Raw genomic sequence first — 18,830 nt, 5'->3', positions numbered from 1 at the left:
CAACCTGCAAAAGAATGAAACTGGACTTTCACAGTTACAAAATCACCTCTCTCACCAGTTACAAAATCAACTAAAAATGAATTAAAGGCTTAAACACAAGACCTAAAACTATGAAACTACTAGAAGAAAATACAGAAGAAATGCTTCAGGTCACTGGAATGGACAAAAATATTTGGGACCCCTCCCTCAGCAAAGCACAGGTAACAAAAAGAAGTATAGACAAATGGAATTATATTAAACTTAGAAGTTTCAGCACAGCAGAGGAAACAACCAATATAATGAAGAGAAAACCTAACACTGGAGAGAATATATACAAACTGCTGACAGAGTAAGGACAAAGGTTTTGGTAATTCCTATGTATCTAAGGATCTATCTATTTCCTATAAATTCTCCAATTCACTGGCGAACAGTTTTGCAAAGTAACTGTCAATAATCTTTTTGATTTCGCTAGTACTGATTGTGATTTCGCCTTTTTCATTTTTACTTGCATTGATTTGTATCTTTTCTGTCCTTTTTGGTAGAGTGGCTAAGGGCTTGTCTATTTTATTTATTCTTTCAAAGAACCAACTCCTTCATCCTCACTCTGTACCACACAAGGTTTATCATCACAATGACATTCATTCAAAAGTTTAAAAACCTAGTTTACCTGGTCATTATATGTCACTCTCCTAACCAATGGGAAGGTAACACAAGAGGTGACAGATTATGAAATAAGGTCTTTGGGCCAATGTAAAGTATCATCCATACACCTGCCAAATGAGTCCAGGCTGTAAACCTCTATAAAATGTAGGTGGAGAAAAAATTGTGTTGTGACTCTTCTCTTCAAATCTGTGAAGAATGCAGTTGTTATTTTGATTAGGATTGCTTTAGAGGAATGGCCATTTTGACTATACTGGTTCTATTTATTCAGGAAGGGGGATATCTTTTGATTTTCTAATGTCCTGTTTAATTTCCTTTTACAGAATACTGTAGTTTTCAGTGTAGATGTCTTTCACATTCTTTCAACTAAGTATTTTTTCTTGGTGCCATTGTGAACACAATTTTCATTTTCTAATCTCTCAGTAGATTCATTATTTCATGTAGGAATGTGATTGACTTTTGTGTTGATTTTGTATCCTGCTACATTTCTGAATTTGGTTATTAATTCTTGGAGTCTTTTGGTGGAATTTTTGGGTCTTCTCTGTAAAGAGTCATGCCATTTGCAAATAACAATTTGACTTCTTCCTTTCTTACATATATCCCTTTTATTTCCTTTCCCTGCTTACCTGCTCTTGCTAATGTTTTGTGTACTGCTGAGAAGGAGTGGGGATAATGGACATCCTTGTCTTGTTCCTAATGTTAGAAAGCTTTCAGCCTTCCTCACTTAATAAGATGTTGGCAGTAGGTTGGCATAAATGGCTTTTATCCAATTGAGATAAAGTCCTTTTATAGCTATTTTCTTCAGAGTTTTATCATGAAAGGATGTTGGATTTTGTCAAAGACTTTTTCTGTGTCTGTTGAGATGATCATATGATTTTTATGTCCTTGCTTCTGCTTTTCTTATCGATTTTTGGATGGTGAATTATCTCTGCATCTCTGGGATGAAGCTTACCTGGTTATGATGAATGGTCTTTTTGATCACTTAATGATTTCTATTTTCCAGTATCTTGTGACCATTTTTGCATCTGTATTCATTAAAGAGATTGGCCTGTAGTTCTTTTTATTTTTATTATTTGTGTATTTTTTGGTTGAGTCCATTTCCTGGTTTTAGAATCAGAATAATGCTAGCTTCCAGAAATAGCTTTGGGAGTACTTCTTCCTTCCCTTTCAATTTCACTAGAGGTTGAGGAGTACTGGTGTTGGAAGTTCTTAATGAATTCAGGAGTGTGTCTGTTGGAACCTGGATTTTTCTTCGTAGGTTTATTTCACTGCTTGTTGTTGGATTATTTAGAGTTTTTGGGGCTCACAATTTTTTTTTTTTTGTAGTGGGGATCGAACTCACGACCTTGTGCTAGCCAGGCAGGTGCCTATGCTGCTGAGCTAAATCCTTGGCCCTATTTAGAGTTTTTAAATCTTTTTCTGGTTCAGTTTTGTTAATTCATATGTATCTAAGAATCTATCCATTTACTGTAAATTCTCCAATTCATTGGCAAGCAGGTTTGCAAAGTAATTGTCAGTCATCTTTTTGATTTTACCAGTACTGATTATGATTTCACTTTTTTCATTTTATTTGCATTGATTTGTGTCTTTTCTGTCCTTCTTTGGTAGAGTGGTTAAGGGCTGGTCTATTTTGTTTATTCTTTCAAAAACCAGCTCTTCATTCATTGTTTATATTGTTTACTTGATCTCAATTTCATTGATTTCTGCTTGTTTGTTTTGAGACAGGGTCCTGCTATGGAGTTCATGCTGGCCTTGAACTCACTAGGTAGTCTAGGCTGGACTCAAACCCCTGGCGACCCTTCTGCCTCAGCCACCTCAGTGCAGGGACTACAGGTACGTACCACCATGCCCAGCTGCTTTCATCTTTATAATTTCCTTCTTAGTACTATCTGTGGGGTTCAATTCTTTTTTTTCTTTTCTTTTCTTTTTTTTTAAGGACTCTGAGATGTATTGTTGGGTTATTTATTTGGGTTTGCTCTGTTTTTGTGAGGAACATATTCATAAACTTCCCTGTTAGGACAGCTTTCACTGTATTCCCTAAGTTCTGATATGTTGTACGGCTTCTTCTTTTTTCTTTGATTTCTTCTGTAACCCACTGTTTGTTTAAGAGGATATTGCTTGGTTTTCATATATTTGCATAATTTGTGTTTGTTGTTGATTTCTGGTTTCATTGTGTTGTGATTTGATAATATGCTTGGTATAATTTCAGTTCTTTAATATTTACTGAGGCATGCTTCATTGGCTAGTATGTGCTCTGTTTTGGAGAAAGTTCCATGTCCTGTCGAGAAGAATATGTATTCTGTTGTTGCTGTGTGGAACACTGTAGATACCTATTAAATTCATTTACTTGAAGGTTTTGTTCAACTGTGATTTTTTTTTGTTCATTTTGTCTGTGTATTTGTGATAGTGTGGTACTGAGGTCCACCATTATAATTATCTATATCTACTGTTTTTTGGATTCTCATGGCCTTGAATATTATTTTCCATCCTTTTGATTTTTAGTCTATGACTCTCTTTCTGGGTTAAGTGTTTTTTTTTTTTTTTTTTAAATATGCAGCACACTGCTGGATTTTTTTTCTTGATCCATTCTGCCAAGCTATGGCTTTTGAATGGGGAATTACCAACGTTATTACTGACAGGCATTGACTGCCTGATTTTTTTGTTGCTGGTTCTCTATCTCTCCTTTCCACTTACTGTTCACCCTAAGTGACATATTCATTCTACTGGAACTTCTGTCATTGTTAGCTTCATTGTTTCTTCCTAGGATATCCTTGAGAATTTCTTTGACAGCTGGTTTGGTGGTCATGAATTTCTTTACGTATTCTTTATCCTGGGACTATCCTAGCTCTCCATTAATTCTGAAAGATAGTTTTGCAGGACATATTATCCTGGGTTGGAAATTGTTTTTTTTTTTTTTTTTTTTTAAGGGCTTGAAACACTTCACTCCCAGCTCTCTTGGTCTTTAAAGTTTGTGTTGAGAAGTCTGCTATAATTTTAATGGGTTTACCTTTATAAGTGATATGTTGTTTTTTTCTAACCACCTTTAAGGTTCTGTTCTTGTCTTGGACTTCTGAGATTTTCACTGTGATGTTCCTGGAGAGATTCATTTTTTATTATAGTTATTTGAGGTTCTAAATGCCTCACTTATCTATATGCTGTTTTCCCTTATTTGGAGGGTTTTCTGATTGCTGTTATTTCATTAATAGATTTATAATGCCATTTGTGCTATCTTCTGATTTCTCACTAGTTCCAATTAATCTTTGTCTTCTTTGCATCCATATTTGGACTCATCTTTCTTGTTTTTTTTTTTTTTTTTAAAGGTGTTTTTCATTACTCGGTCACCAATAGCAGCCCTGTCTTCTAGTTTTGACATTCTGTCCTCACACTGGTCACATCTGTGCTCTTATAATTTTTAATTTCCCTAATTTCTAGTTGGTACCTTTTTATAAACTGTAATTATATTTTATGCTGGTCATTTATGTTTTGCTTAGTTCTGCTAAGTTTTTATTAGTATGTACTACAAACTCCTTGATTGTTTTATTTGGCCCACTATCTGTTCACTTCTCTGAGCTTGCCAAATGCCTTATTGATCTGTTTTGTTGCCTTTTCTGATATTATTTAAAATACTCCAGCTACATGGCTTTTATTTTCCTTCCTTTTGATGCCCCATGGATCAGCTTTGGTGGAGCTGGGAGTTCCTGGAGGCATTTTGTTGTTGTTGCCTTGTTTCTCTCTCCCCCTCCCTTGTTGAAGTTGATCATACTAGATACAAAGCTTTCCACTATACAGACATCTTAGTTAATGTCTGATTTTCAGTGGTGTCCTCTGGGCAGAGCTAACTATTGGTCTTTATCTCTGTCTTACAGTCCAACCGACTCCATTTATTTGATATGGGAAGTTGTAGCAAACTTGGACCACCATTCAGTTCTCTAGGAATAGGTCAGAGTATTGTTAATGATCCCAATGCATTCCAGATACTGGCATTCCAAGAAAATAATTAATAGCAACAATTATGTTACCTTGACTATGGTAATAAAATGATGCATCAATTATAGCATCAAAGACAAACTGAATATTGACAAATCCTAAGGGTCAAGGATGTATTACTCTTAACTGCAGAAAAGAGATCTATAATTAGAGCATGAACACTAAGACACACCACATACTGACCTATAGTAAATATCTAAAAAATGGAACAACTTTACCCCTGCTAATATTAGAACAGTATTCTACACTAATAGCATAATGTTAACTGGCTAGTAATTCATAAAGCTCCATAGTTACAGAAATAAAGGTAGAAAGGGTGGGGAAATGGAGAATGAAAAACAAAATTTGAGAAACTAAATAATGATATATGAGGAGGAGGAGGAGAGAGCGAGATCAGTGGTCCCACTGAGAAGTCAAAGGAATTTAATCATGTTAAAGAACAGTCATAGGAAACAACAAGCAAGAAAAAAAAAAGATAAAGAGCAAAAACAGGATATAAAGGAAAGATAAGAAAGAAGTGTAAAAAAATTTAAAGAGGAAAAAGAGGAAAAAATGGGAGAAAACACCTTAATTCCTTAAAAAACCTGATGAAGAGAAAAAAACATTTTAAAAAATGTTGAGTCAAAGAAAAATTCCTCTGCTTTGAATGAATGTTTTCTTCCCAGGACCTGCAGTCTTGGAACCCAGCCAGTCAGGACTTTCTCTGCCTAGCATCAGGGGCTATGAGTTTTTGAGACGTCCTCCCTGCACAGAGGCACTGTGTCTGCTCACCCCAGGTTGTGGTCACCATCCAAGTCCAGGCGTGTCCTTGCTGGCATTAGTAGATGAGAAACACCATCAGCCTTCTCGGGCCTGCTGGATGTTGGCTGTGTGGGGTTCACATGGATCGCTGGACTTAATGTGGACACTCTCCGGTCTCATTGCTTCCTAAAGAAGGCATGGCCTTGTCCTTCCCAGACTGAGCTTACACTTCTTAGGGAGTCTATGTGTGGCCCACTCCCTCTCTGTGGTGTCACCGGTGGTTGTCACCCAGTCACTTTGGAAAGGAAACACTGGAGACCCTAAAGTTGCTGGGCAGGTCCATACTTTCTCACTGGGTTTGCTCACTTTCTGGGCTGACTTCCTTTCCCTGGGCTTTGTCCTTATCCAGGATCACGTTGGTTGGTTAGTCTACACCTCTGCTGTCCAGTGCCAAGAGGAAGAAAAATGTGGAGTTAGCTTGACGCTGGTAGACGGTTGTTTCCTTGCTTGTGTGAGGGGTGTCACATGGCCAGCAAAGGCCTGCCTGTTTGTGCGGGATGCCTGTCACCATATATTTAAAATCCTGTCATAGTCATCGTGTAGTTGTATAGGAGTTGATCCAGCACTTGGCACCATTAACCTCATTGCCAGTTTAAATACTTTGCTCAATATCACATTGCCTGCTGGAACAACAATGTAAAGGCACCAACTCTTCAGTCTGAACAGTCTACAAATTCCATCAGTTTAGCTGAATGAGATTAAAAGTTAAACTTCAGCTGTGGGATCTTGAGCATGATTAATTAATTTCTCTGGGTCACAGCCTCCCTAATGACATGAACAATATAAAAATGCTAAAGCCTAGTATGGTGGTGTGTTGCCTATACTCCCAGCATTTTGGGAGGCTGAGGCAAGAGGATCACAAGCTTGGGTACACACTGGACAATTTAGTAGAACCTTGTTTCAGAAATAAAAAAGAAAAAAGAGCTGCATATGTATTAAAATAAATAAACAAGCAAACACAAAGAAAAAACATCCAACAAAACCATTCAGAGCAAAAAAAGCCCTGAAACCTAACTTGTGTGACAGTTGTGAGGGTTAAATGGTATCAAGTATGCAGAATACACTTGTGTGCTACAACAAATATAACATTGGTGATTAGGCAACCTAAAAATGTTTAAAGTGATGCAATCTTACAGAATCTTCATATCTTTTCAAACAGAGAATAAGACAGAGAATTATAGTTTTGTTTTGCATCCTAAGACATTTGCCACAGCAGTGAAGCTTTCTGACCAGAATTTTGAAAGAGGCAGCTAATGTGTGACTGTTAAAGGCCAGCACCATGATGCTGGGGTCAGCCCTCACAAGACCAGAGAGGCACAGTCCAGGCTAAGCTATGCTTGTGAATAACACGTCTGTTATTTCTCACTTCTAAGGTACACTGAAAAGTCCTTGCCACCTGGAAGTTTAATATCAGAAGACATTCTAATTATGGTATTCTAATTTTATCTAGACACACAGTCAGACACAGACATATGCATTTCCATAAGGTCCTCCAGAGCTTTGGGAGTAGATAAGAACATGGACATTACAACTAGAATTTATGTTTAGCTTCACAGATCAACTTGAGATAAAGGATCAAAGTGATTTACGAAGAAGAAATGATAAATTGTTGACCATTCTGGATGTTCTAAAAGAAAATGGCCCGCCCAGCTAGCCAACCCCAGTGGGCAGCGTTTTCTTATCTCTTCGTTTTACCCTCCATAGACAGGCTGAAGAATAAGGTTGCTCTAGTTTAAGGGCAAATGAAAATGGGAGAAGACTGGAGCGAGAAGGGGAAGGGCTGGGGCTTTTAACTGGCTTATTACTGTGAAGCCTGTTACAACCCAAACACAGAATTATGGAGATTTCCATAATAGCATTTCACATGATGGGTACCTCATAAATCTGTATTATGGACCCTGCAATGATGTTAATTTAGGTAGGAGTATTATATTATTCTATGCATCACATAGTAGTCATTTTTCAAATATTAATAACTTGACTCCTTTCTTCTTTTAAAAAAACAACTAAAAATGACCTGACTTCAGATGATAAATTTCTAGTCCAAAAGTTATTTCAGAAAACAAGCCATTCTTTGCAGAACAAATAGTCAGGGCTCTGATTGCTTCCACCCTCCACTCTACCCCCATCCAATATTTTCTCTATCAGGGATCAAAGTAACTTCTTCCTGGCTTCTCATTTTCATTAATCTTCCTTGAAAGTAATTCACATTCTTTCCTTACAAAGGGTAGATGGATTGAGCTGGAGGAACCTTAAGAAAGATTTTACTTCCCCCAAAGAATAACTTCCACAGGGCTCCCACACGCCCTCACATTTAAAAAATAGGAATAAAACGGGAGCTATAGTAGTCATGTATCCTCACGTAAGGCTTCCTTTTCTAAGAGAAAAAAATTACTTCAGTTTTGCTTTGACTATGTATGGGAAATGCTGTCAGTTCTGGCAGAGTCTATGCTTGTCGACATTTTCTGAGGGAAGAAAAACACAAAGGAAGCTGAGTCCCAGAGACACTAGAGGGAGCCGCACTATCAGTGTCCAGGTATCCTTTACTTGTAAATTGTGTGGCAGGAGGACAAAACCAGGCTGCTGAAGGGTGAGCCATCTTGTGAAATACAGCAGGCGCTTCTTTCTGGACACAGTTTTGCTCTGTGAAGGGGGAGATGGTGGCAATGCTTCCTGTGAAGAGGGCGAGCAGGAGGAGATGCTTTCTCCCAGGTGACCGCTTGCTCCCCTGCCCACAGGGCACGCCTGCAGGAGTCCCTCTCCAGAGGAGTCAGGAAAATCAAAGGGGACACACAACCAGCCATCTGGGGACCCATTCCTCCCATACAAATAACACACTGTTTAGGTTAACAAAATCAGTGAGGACACAGAAGAGAAAGGGGAAAAAAACCAAACCTGACTGCTGTCAACTGAGCATCCCCACATCTATCTGACAGCTCCTTAGCACCTCTGTCTGTGACAGCAGCATCAGAAGCATCCAGACAAGACTGCTAAATACAGGGGTAGGAACTCTTAGCCACTGACAAATCACTGCTGGAAATGAAAAAACAAAAATCAAAAGCTTCCAGAATCACAGGCAAAGTGCCCTCTCCCGAGGCCTTAGAGCCAGCTCACCGCATGTAACAATCAGGCCTGATCTTAGCAAGGGAACAGAGCTGGACAATGGTTCCTCACACACAACCTGAAAACTTTAATTCCAAACAATCATTTCATTTCAGGGGCTAATTTTCTGTGTTGCTCATGGCAACTGCTCTGTATACCTTTGAGGCAAATTTGCCGTTACAAAGCATTTATGTTTGTAATAAGACCTTCAACCTCTGACAGCTAACTCCATAAAGTAGAGTGTGGGGGTTTGACTGTAAGGCTGCAATATAAGCAGTTGGAGGGAAAAGGAAGCATGTGTGTGTAACACCACTGACCTCTCCAGAATGCCCTGACACCTGGGACTGGTGCAGAGGACCTGCTCACTGCCTTTCCAGGAACATTCAGTTTAAGGCAACCAAAGAGAGGGGCAGGAGAAAGGACAGACACTGGGCAAACCCAGATGGCATGGTGACCAGACTGATAGCTGCCCAATGGAGTGGTTTTACCATTCTTTTCCTGACCCTTTCTCTCAAGGGTCTGTCCCAACAGAGTGATGAGAAACCAAGTTCACCCTGGATTTTTCCTCTGTCTTCACTCTGTATGCCCAACTGATTTTGTTCCTAAATAACTTTTACATTCTCTCATTCTCTCTCTCTCTCTCTCTCTCTCTCTCTCTCTCTCTCTCTCTCACCACTATCACTTGCCTGACTACCACAGAAGTTTTCCAATGGGTCCCCCTGAGCCTTTCATAGCTTCCCCTTAAATACACCTTCCACATGGCCACAGAGTCATCTTTTTGATCTTTTTGTTTTTCTGTTCTGTGGTACTGGGGATTGAGTCCAGGGCCTTCATACTGAACTACATCTCTGGCATTTTGGTTATTATTATTATTATTATTTTTGATACAGGGTATTGTTAATTTGCTAAGTTGCCCAGGCTGGGCTAGAACTTGTTTTTTTTTTTTTTCGTTTTTATCGGTACCAGGGATCGAACTCACAACTGCCTGCTTGCAAGGCAGGTGCTCATGCTGCTGAGCTAAATCCCCAGCCCTGGGCTAGAACTTGTGATCCTCTTGCTTCTGAGCCACCAGGCCTGAGTACAGGAGCATCTTACGAGAATCTGCTATTGCTATTGCCTACTGAAGTTTCCTAGCAGTTTCCTGTTATCTTTACAGGATGAAGTCCTGGCCTCCCTCTCTCTTATTTCCCAGCTCTTTTCTGTTTGCTTTTGAACTATCTGTAGCTAGCTCCTCAGCTCCTACCCTTTACTTTCATTTGGGACCCACCCCCTTTTCACCCACATTGCTGGAAACATTCCTACTTCTTCCTTCAGAGCCCTTCAGGTGTTACTTCTGCTACAGAAAGTGCTAAATACTCTAAACTCCCTTCTGTGTAACTTCTATGTTACTTCCTTAGCTTGCCTCCTATTGCAGTTATCACATTTTACTGTAAATTCAGAGCAGATACTTGTGTCTTTGGAGCCTAGCACAGAACAAGGCACACAGGATGTGTTCAGCTCATCTATATAAAACAGGCCACATCTGATCCAGCACAGCCATACGGTTTATTCACTCAGAGCAGCTAGAACGTATGAACACATTTTAGAAAACAGAGGGAAGTTGGCAAGGGAATGAGGGAGAGGAAACAGCAGACAAATGTGACTAGCAAGTGGTCACAAATGACCCACCACAACACACCCTGGGTAAAATTGGATCAGTGAGGACTGTCTGCTGAGCCTGTGCTGCTCTGGAGGCTTGGAGACTCTGCACTGCACAAAATTACACAAAACGACATGGCTCTTAGTCATTCCATTCAAACCGCCCCCCCCCCAAGAAAGCAATAATTACAAAACACAGGACTTTTCTAAACTTTTCTAAACTAGTCCACATTAGCTTTTATTTTTCTATTATGGGCGCAGTGTGCCTTCAGCCTACTTCCACTTTATCAGCAGGGAATCTCATTTCCATCTCACACCATGCGTTTTACAGTGCCTCAGTGAACCTTAAGTGAGACGGATATTGTAGAGAATGAATTGTAGAGGGACAAAAATGAGAAACACTGAAGGTCAGACACATTCTACCATCTGTGCTACTTTGCTGCATGACACAACAGCACACTTGCCAATGGGACAGTGTAGAACAAAAACCTGCACCTTCTACATTGCTACCCTGTGTTTGGTCCAACCTTACTCTAAAAACACATGCTAATTACTGACTGACATTAAGTACTGCTTTATGTGGAGCTTTAGAGGCAAGATCCCACAGTCAAGCTGGTACAATTATATTCAAAATGAATGAAGTGTTTAATATGTAAAATGTTATCTGGGCCCCAGATACTCAGGATTCCATACTGCAGGCATCTGGTATTAGCCCTGTCAGGCAGGCCTGATATTTTACAGCTTGAATTAGTATAACAATGTTCATGTGCCCAAGAAACCCATTGTGAAGCCAAGGAAAGAAATTCAAGAAGGTAGCTGTAGAAGATTTTATCACTTTGACTTATATTATCAAATCTTTTCACTTTCCAACTTGTGGGTCAAAAAAAGAAAATTGTTTGTATTCCTCAAGTAGTAATTTAGGCCGACAGAATGATGCCTTGTGATATTCACATTAGAGAAACAGTCCAGAGCAGTTCAGTAATCAGCTCTGAGCTCAGATGAAGCATTCAAATAATTTCCCAATTTATAATTCCCAATCTGTCCTCTTGCCTCATTAATTAAAGGCATAGCAACCCTTTCCTGCTAGCCAATTCATTCTGATTTCAGGTTCACATAAGTACCCCAAGCATCTCCTTTCCAAATCAGCTCCCAGCTGAGATCTTTTAGCACCTCTGTAGGCATTGGACCATGAAATGAAGTAGACACTCTCACTTGTGAAGCTGGCTGCTGATTACTTTCTGCAAAGCTCCAATGTTAGACATTGTAGTGTTAAATTCCACAAGTGGAAGTGGTTTCCTACTCTGGTTGGTCCTTACCACCAAGTCAGTAATTAGTTGCTGATGCAGACCCTCAGAACTGGTGGTTAAGTTATCCAGTTATTCCAGTTAACACTTTTTCATTTAGTGTCTTGCTTTCTCAGCATCCAGCAAATGACACTGAGAGCTGGAGTTTTTATTACAAGATTTTAATTGGGCCCAGTTGGAATTAGTGTAAAAATGTTTGTGTACCCAAGAAATCTATTTTGTAACCAAGAAAAGAAATTCAAAAAGGCAACTGTATAATATTTTGTCACTTTGACTTGTATACGATCTTAAGAATCTGGCCCAGCTGGAAGGAAGTGGGCAGCCATGCTGTTGTCAGAAATGTCTCTCCTCCCTGGGCTTCATGGGCCCTTCTCCTTGAGAACAAAGACTTGACTGCTTTCCAAGGAGAAAATTCCTATAGAAGATGTATCAGTATTGGGACTTTTGGGGAAAAAACCTCAGGTTATACTTTTTTTTGCTTATGTGAAACCTTTAGCATCTTCTTCAAACTAGCTTTCCTGAACTTACTGTGTGGTTTCTCATGGCAGCGTTTGTTATGACATGATCTCATAAGTGAAGGGAGAGAAATGTGTCAGGGTGACTGAGCCCTAATTTCACCAGCATCCACTTGCTTCTGGGAAAAGGCTGCCCTTTATCCTTTCAGGAACAACACGGAAGCAAAGGAGGGTGAGTTTACTGATGCAAGTATGATGAACTGGGAAGGTTCTCTCTGCCTAGGAGTCAGGAGGGAGCTGGCTATGAATCTACTGTCTGTATGCAAAAGTGATTTTTTCCTCACTGGCTAGTTCTCCCTGTGTAGAGTGGTAAACATCCTTCTAATGCTGACTTTAGTCTACCTTGATGGCTTTGCCAGTTGCCAGATTCTTTGAAAGAGAGAAAAGGCAAGGTAAGTTTTATTTAGTGAGCAGGGAAGTAAAGTTCATGCTTGAGTCTATTTGGCTTTATTTAGAAATCGGAGCTCAGGGCTGGAGGAGAGCCAACCTGCTGGCCACAGAGACAGATAGTCTCATCTGCTGTGTGCTAGATCACCAAATGGTGAAGAGGATAAAAGAAGCAGGGCTCTGAGATGGAAATAGGAGTTGAAGGTAAGACACTGTTTAGGAACCAGTTTGTTCCTTCACTGAAAAATTTACTTAAAAGGCAGGCTGTGCCCCCAGGGCCTCCCATCCCATTTCTCCCCTGACTCTTCTCTGGTGTCCTCCTGACTGTCACCAAGACTGGATTTGCTTGAAATGTAGCAGGAGTGAGCTCTTGCTTCCTTTCAAGTCCTCTGAGACCCTGGACTCTGGCCGGTGAAACCCTGTCTTTGCTGCTGCTTTTCCTACTGCTCCTGCTCTGGGTCACTGCCAGGAATGGGCCTTTTCCCACCTTGCAGACTCTTCTGCTACAGTCAGTCAGTCTCTCTCTCTGTCTCTCCCTTCCCCCTACAGTTGGAACTAAATCAAATGGTAAGAGAACCAGGAAACCGTATTTCTAGGCTTGACCTTTCTTCTGAGTACTCTTTGTCTTTATCTGGCTGCTGGGCTTCTCTCAGCCCCATTTAAAGGCCCTACCGAGAGCTCACCTTATGAGTTTTTTGACTTATATTTCTATGGCATCCTTCTCCTCTGGGGCTGCTCTACCTTGGAATGTGAGCACTGTTACTCTCAACTCACTGGCTATGGCCTATTGCCTTCTTTAGCACTTGGGCCATCTGCCCTCCTCTTCCTATTTTAGGGAAACATTTTTACCTGAAATCCTGCAATAGCATGACTGGCTTTCCTGCATCCAGTCCTTCTGGCCTCCTCTATCATAGCATTCTTCCAAAATCATTAATCCTATGTTATTTTTCTATTTAAAAATCCTTAATGGCTTCCCACAAAGTGTAAAATAAAATCTAATCTCTTAAGCTCATCAAAGTCTAAATGTGGTCCCCAGGCTCTGCACCATACTGTTTCCCATTATTTTTTCTACACACTATAAAAAAGAGTGTAAAGAGGAGATCAGAGACCCTTTCTTAGTGGGCCTGAGTTAAGTCTTAATAATTTCTTACATTCATTAGTCTCTGCTCATCTTTACTTCTCTGGAGACCACCATGAAACTTCATTCTAATTTGTTTTAAGAGTTATTTATCCTTTTGTCTTTTCATTAGAATGAAAGCTCCTTGAGGGCAAGACTCTGTCATACTCATATGTATTTCTATAAATCCACACAAGTATCACAATGTTTTATATAGTAAATGTTTTGAGTGGTCAAGGTATTTGTTGAATGCCCATTATGTGCAGGACATTGTACCTAATGCTGAAAAGATAAGGATTAATAAACCATGATCCCTACTCGGGAGAAGGTTAGATGTGAACAGCAGGGAAGGAAGGCATGTTCCAGTAATTGTACACCACAGTCCTGAGGGCTGGGGATTTAGCTCAGTAGCATAAGCGCCTGCCTTGCAAGCGTGCGGTCATGAGTTTGATCCCCAGTACCGAGTAAAAAAAAATAAAATAAAAAATTAAGATAGACCATAGTCCTGCCTAATTATACAACTCAGCAAAATTGTACAATGATAGAGAAATTTAGCAGGTATCTTGTGGGTACACAGGAAAAAGCTATCACCAGGTATTCAGAAGATCACAGAACTGGATTCTTTAAGAATAGATAAACGCCTTCTAGGTACATGAGAATGGATGAATAGATAGCAATTGTTTATCAGATAGTTCATGCTGTGCCACCACTATGCATATGTTGGCACCTTGTGACTTTTTAACATTGTTTTTAAGAAAATTGAAGTATTTTTTCCCCCTATCTTATAGACAAAGACACTGGACTTAGCAAAGGAAAGTAACTGGGTGGCTAAAGCAACATAGCCAACATAGCTAAAGCCACGTATTTAATCTGAAGTCTGAGCTGGGTGTGGTGGCGCATACCTGTAATCCCAGCACTTGGGAGGCTGGCTGCTGTGAGTTCAAGGTTATCCTGGGCTATATAGCAAGACCCTATCTCAAAAAACCAAAAACCAACCAAACAAAAAACCAACTGAAGCCTATTTAACTTAGAAGCCCAACTCTTTGCCATTTTGTATGTGGGAAACAGCCAGGGGGTGCGTACCACAAATGTGGTTCCCAGGCCTCCCTGCTTGCAATTTTGACTGGGATGGGGGCACGGAAACTACATTTTAAATGAGAACTCTCAAGTGATTCTGAATTAGGTCATCTGCAGATCACAATGCAGAGATTCTTCATTGTATCACGCTGCCTCCCAGAAAGGCAGTCCAGACAGAGAAGCCCGCATGTGCAAAAGCCAAGAAGCATGAAATAGGAGCTATTTATAATTTATGTTAGAGGATAGAAGTACAGAAATAACTGAGGAGACCTACGCCTTCAAGAAACAGTGTGAAATGATTCTAACACTTCAGTATTTTTCATTGAAAAGACCTATTGACATTTTTATACAAGATAAAAATCATCTATAGTTACCACCATTAACGTAGAATTATTCTGTATTACCATTTTGCAGATCAATTTTTTTAAAGTTATGATCATCCTCTTTAGTATTCTATGAGATTTTACAACAAATGTTTTTATTTTATACAGCCCTTTAATCATCATTTTTAATGGCTACAAACATTCCATTGGGTTGATATATCACAGTTTATTTAACTGTGTCTTTATATCAGCCATTTAATTTGTTTGATTTTTTTGGCAGCACCCGAATTCTTGAGGTTGTAACATTTTGTAGTCTTCTTTCATAAATTTAAGGGAAAAAATGTTCATATATTTGAAGTAATGAGAAAGAAAATATCTAGGTGCAGAACCTATCTAAATCTGCTAAGTATTGAAGAATAATAGTGATCTGTAAAATATGGAACAGTAATTTTCTATTATTAATAACAATACATTATTTTATTAAGGCTTATATATAATTTAGAATTTACACAAATTTTTTTTCCACTTTAGAGACTGGACTTAGGACTCTCACACTGAGCTACATCCCCAGTCCTTTACTTTTTATTTTGAGACAAGGTATTGATAAGGATCAGACTTGTGATCCTTTTGCCTTAGCATCCCAGAGTGCTGCAATTACAGGGATGCACCACCATTTCCAGTTTAAAAACACTTTCACTACATAAATATGAACATTATAATAATCTTATGAAGTAGGTAGTGCAGTTGGTGTACACTGATAAGAAAATCAAGTGAGGTTACATGACCTGTTAAGAATATAGAAAGACAGAATCAGAGCTTGGGCCAGGGTAGATGATGCAAAAGTTCTTTATTCTGTACTATAATGCTTTTTAGTTTAACATTAACACAATTAATGAAGCCATTCATGTTGAATAAAAATAAGAATATGAAATAGGAAAATGTGTAAATCCAGGAGAAGCCCTTAGTTAAAACTGTCTACTTTAGAGCAAACACAACTTCTACTATGGCTTGAACTTTTAATCTCCTCACTCCATCCCATGTTGAAGCTCTAATCTTTACTGTGGTTGCACATGTAGGCCAGTAAGGGGGCAACGGGTGAAGAATCTGTAAGGAGGAAGGTTAGGCAAGAGATACAGAGAGCTGGCATGTTCTGCTGCTATGACATCAGGACGCAGTGAAAGGGTGGTCATATGTAAGCAGGCGAAAGGACCTGCACCAGTCAGTCAGGGCCTTGCTCTTGGCCTATGTGGCCTCCAGGACTGTGAGACAGAAAGGGGGATTCTGCTGTGGTCTTTGATGGAAACGAGCACTATGGTCACTAGAAACCAGAAAAAGAAACATCAGAAGCATGTTCTAATGTTTTGTAAAAGATAGAAATTACAAGATAATTGTATTTTTAGCTGAGGAGATCTAAGCAAAGTGATGAAGGAGCAGTTTGGTTCCTCCCGAGTGCTTATAATACACTGGGAAAGAAGATGGATGAATTGAAGAATGAAAATTTAATAAAAAAGGAATCAAAACTTAAAAGATGTGGAAAATTTTTGTTCTACCCATATTACAAAAATTGTAAAAACATGTGCTTTACAGGACACTGAGGGTGTAGGTCAACTGTCATGTGATGAAGAGATCACAGGGGGATTCACAGGTTTAATCAGCCATCTCAGCAGAAGCCAGGAATAACAAGGATGGGATTGTATCAGCAAAAACACTGCCAGTCTGAACTAGGGAATAACAGTGGGCTGGGAATGAAAGGAGACTGCTAGACTTCTTGGGTTCTATAGGGTTGGACCATAGAGCTATTTGGCTGTGAAGTGCAGTATTCTTCAAAGAAAGGGGAGAGTAACCCCAAAGGTAATGAGATGTCAGGTTGGCTCTTCTCCTCTGAGGTACAGTGCACAAGGCTGTTGTATCCTTGGTTTCTTTGGCTCTGGAAGGTCAGCCTGCCTGTGAGCCACCACGGAGACCCACAGGGGTGACACTGCTCCCCTAGTGAGCCGGGAGGGCAGGATATCAAACCAAAGAGGATTATTCTCAAATTGTAGGATTTAATGGAATTTAACTTGCTAGATTTTAGACTTTTGGACCCATCATCCCTTCCTTCTGACCTCTTCCTTTTAGTATGGGAATGTTTCTATTCTATGTCTGTTTGTAGTTGTATGTTGGACATAACTTGTCTGGATTCACAGGTTCACAACTGGGGAGAAATTTTGCCTTATGACAGTCATACGTTGAATTTCAATCCATAACAGGACTTAGGTGGTATTTACATAAGACTCTGGACTTGATTCTGGAGTAAGACTTGTGTGTGTGTGTGTGTGTGTGTGTGTGTGTGTGTGTGTGTGGTACTGGGGATCAAACTCACAACCTTGTACTTGCCAGGCAGGTGCTTATGCCACTGAGCTAAATCCCCAGCCCCATGGAGTAAAACTTTTAAGGTGCTACAATGTGTTTTGCAGGCAATGGTCATAAATTTGGGAGGGAGAAGGATGAAATATTATAGACTAAATTATGGTGCCCACCCAGTCCAATTCATATGCTGAAGTTCTCTCAAGGCAGCAAGGTCTATAATGAGCTTATACGGTTGAGGCCCGGACATGATAGGACTGGTGTCTTTATAAGAAAGACACAAGAGCTTTCATTCCCTCTTCAGCTCTCTCTCCTTACCATGTGAGACACACAGAGAAGGTGGATGTCTACAAGCCCTCACCAGAGCCCCTCACCAGAAACCAAATATGCTAAAATCTTGATCTTGGCTGCTTAAGCCACTCAGTGTATAGAATTTTGTTATGGCAGACTGAGCAAACTAAGACTACATACAAAGTAAATATTTTAGTGCTCTATAATGACAGTGGATTTGGTGGTTAAGTGGCAGGGGTAATAGTATTTTCTTCGGCTTTCAAATTACTAAATCCTAGCAGGGACTTTCCTTTGTAACATTTTAGGAGATCTTTACACCCATTAGCTTACCCTAAATTGCATCAGTATGGGAAGGAATATTTTAAGATGACAAATATTTAAAGGAGTTGTTTGTATGAGCCCAAAGAGTTTATCTCTGCAAAAGGTTCTCAAAGTTTATTCCTGTAAGATTTTATGATCAGTTGGGCAATTCTGGAAATGCCCAGAGGGTCTTCAAAGAGACATTTATATTCAGCATTTAGTGTAAAACATCCTTTCCCAACCTGCCAACATCTACCAGTATATAATCACTTGCCACCTGTTCTTTTGAGATTGCTTTTGCATCATTAGAAATAAAGAAATCAATACCAGACCATTGATTTAAGAAAGAGACAAGAGTGCACAGCAATAATACATAAAGTTAATCAAGCTCTACTTCTCAGTTGCTTTGAAAGAAGGGATAGTTCAGTGCCCCTTTCTGAAATGTACTCATTCTGCATTGGTGATCTTGTAGTAATAAAGACCCAAGAAAGATAAGGCGCCATAACCTCAAATGGTGTAACATCTTTTACACGCTATTCAGAATCTCAACATCCCTTTTTAGAACCAGCAAGTAACATAAACTGGAGTCTAGATCCGCTGTCTGCGGTCTACCCTTCAATTTAATTTGACTGTATGGGCTGGAGCAGAGACACTGTGCCACTACCACAGACAGTCAAGGGTGCTGCAACTGTGGAGATCCACTAGCCTAAGGTCTGGCCCAAGCATATATTCTGTCCTGATAGACAGGCAAGGCCAACTGTTTACCTAATCCATTAATTTACTAAGATACATCTGGTCTTTCCAAGCCAAATTAACAGGTAAAAGTCACTTCGGTATGTTAACTGCTTTTGAACCAATGAATAGAAACAGAAAAAAGGAACTACGGAAATTGAGAACATTAAGGCTCACACAAAGCTCTGTGTTTTCCAAATCCTTTCACTTGCATTATCTCACTTGTTCCTTACCTCAGTCCCATAAAGTAGATGGATTACCACTGTAAACA

At 39.7% G+C, this 18,830-nt stretch overlaps 1 protein-coding gene across 12 annotated transcripts in view; it reads right to left on the bottom strand.

Moving 5' to 3' along the window:
- The window catches only part of Peak1 (pseudopodium enriched atypical kinase 1), a 305,892-nt gene that overhangs the window by 6,435 nt on the left and 280,627 nt on the right, over window positions 1-18,830 (bottom strand). The window lies entirely within an intron of this gene.

This window comes from Cavia porcellus, unplaced genomic scaffold, assembly GCF_034190915.1.
Source record: "Cavia porcellus strain 051 isolate PalLab524CR breed Dunkin Hartley unplaced genomic scaffold, mCavPor4.1 scaffold_38, whole genome shotgun sequence".
Classification (NCBI taxonomy): Eukaryota; Metazoa; Chordata; class Mammalia; order Rodentia; family Caviidae; genus Cavia; species Cavia porcellus.
This window is presented reverse-complemented; position numbering and strand designations above follow the sequence as displayed.